General features: G+C 38.1%; 1 non-coding gene across 1 annotated transcript; it reads right to left on the reverse strand.

The window, feature by feature from the left end:
* Nucleotides 1–479: 479 nt before the first annotated feature.
* On the reverse strand, nt 480–621 carry LOC116839006 (U4 spliceosomal RNA). Its single transcript, XR_012655083.1, has one exon. It is a non-coding gene; the product is annotated as a U4 spliceosomal RNA (small nuclear RNA).
* Nucleotides 622–1,807: the final 1,186 nt, after the last annotated feature.

Below are 1,807 nucleotides of genomic sequence, written 5' to 3' on the forward strand. Positions count from 1 at the left end.
CCCATCTCCCCATTATATCTCCTTCAATCATATTTGCTTCTTTAGCAGCCGTCCCAGACAGACTTGGTGGCATGCTTTGAAGATCAGTAGCTTCAATCTATATTTTGGGGGACAGGTGGGAAAAGAAGAGAATTCCAGAGGAAGGGTCCCTTCACAAGGAACTCCCTTCTATCAGTACTCTGCTTTTTGTACCAAGGCAGGCCCAGGCAGAATGCCTCTACCTATGGCAAAATGGGGAGAGAAGCAGTCTCTCAAAAGAGAAAGCGCTAAGCCATGTAGGCCTTTTTAGGTAAATTCTATTGCCTGAAGAGTGCTCTGGTAGAGAGATATTCCTTATACTCACAACTGGAAAGCCCTTCATCCACTGGGTGCCAGGACCTGCTGCTCACCTTACTCACATGTGTAGTCTCACTGACTTTGTTGGAACTGCTGGGATATTTGTGTGAATAAAGTAAACAGTTTTTGCCCCATAACAGATATTCCAAAAGAATGTGCAGTATATGCTATCCCATTGTACAATGCATCTGTTTCAAAACCATGCAACAGGGAAAAGTTTTCAACTAGCAATAATCACACCTCAGATTAACTTCATTGGTTATGATACTGCCACTGCAGTAACTTGGTTTCTCTTGCTATTCAAACATTGTCCTCTCTTCTGTGACTGTCAATAGAATTGCCAGTTGTGATTGGCACCTGTCTACTAGGAACTGAACTGAGACCACCAACTGATTTCATATTGGACAACACAGAGCTGTCAGGTGATATTGATGTTCTGTCACTACTAATCTAGGCTGAATTAGAACTAGTAATGTAGAGGTGGAAGACTCCATATTCCATTACCAATCTCCTGAGCCATCCAGTCCTATTACTCTTAAGTATAACATGGCTTTCTTTTAATTCAACAGAAATATTCAAAAATGACTGTTGAGATGATAAACAGTCTCTTCCTTAGGATCTAATCTCGAGGTATTCTGAATGCCCTCAACTTATTTCTCAAGATCGTGCTGTCAGTTTTAACAACTCACATAATAAAAGGAACATTGAACTTAAAATGCTAACATATAGTGTCCTTTTATATATTAGTCACATGTATATTTTTAAAATATTATACATTAAATTTAGTATATTTAGTATATTTCATTCCAAGGGATCCCATAATGCTTCAACAATTTAAACTGAGATACTAATTTTATGGGTATCATTAAAGAATCATTTAAACTGCCTCTGAGACATAGCCACCTGTGGGGTGAAATGGTGAAAGGTACATTAGAAATACTATAGAGCAGGAGGGGAGAGATTAGATTAGGGTTTATGATAGCCCAGGGTTAAGAATGCCTCATGGTCAAGGATGGATGTGGATTTGAAAGTTTTTAGCTAAGGACAGCAGCATTCAGGAGGCCTTCATTCTGGACAGCAAGGTGTGGAGCCCTAAATTAAGGATGTCTGGGTTTGGGAGGCTTTGCTTATTTATGTGATTAAATATTCTCTTACACAATGTAATATACTCTAGATGTTTAGAGATTAGATACTGCATACATATGTAGCAACCTGTCTCTCTGGGTGTAACCCACACAAATATGAAAATCACTCATAGCAAAACTAAAGCAGACTTAGTATCATACTACAGATAAAGAATAAGAAGATAGTTAACAGTGTTAGGTTGTTCTTGTTCCCATAAGCCAATGGAAATTCTCCCATGTATTTCCATGGAGCAAGGCCTGGGTTTTATGATTTTTCATATAAAGGATTAATAGTTAACCAACAACAAACTAACTACATCCCTAGTAGTTTTACTTAATTAAAATAT

The sequence above is a fragment of the Chelonoidis abingdonii genome, chromosome 1, assembly GCF_003597395.2.
Source record: "Chelonoidis abingdonii isolate Lonesome George chromosome 1, CheloAbing_2.0, whole genome shotgun sequence".
NCBI classification, from domain to species: domain Eukaryota; kingdom Metazoa; phylum Chordata; order Testudines; family Testudinidae; genus Chelonoidis; species Chelonoidis abingdonii.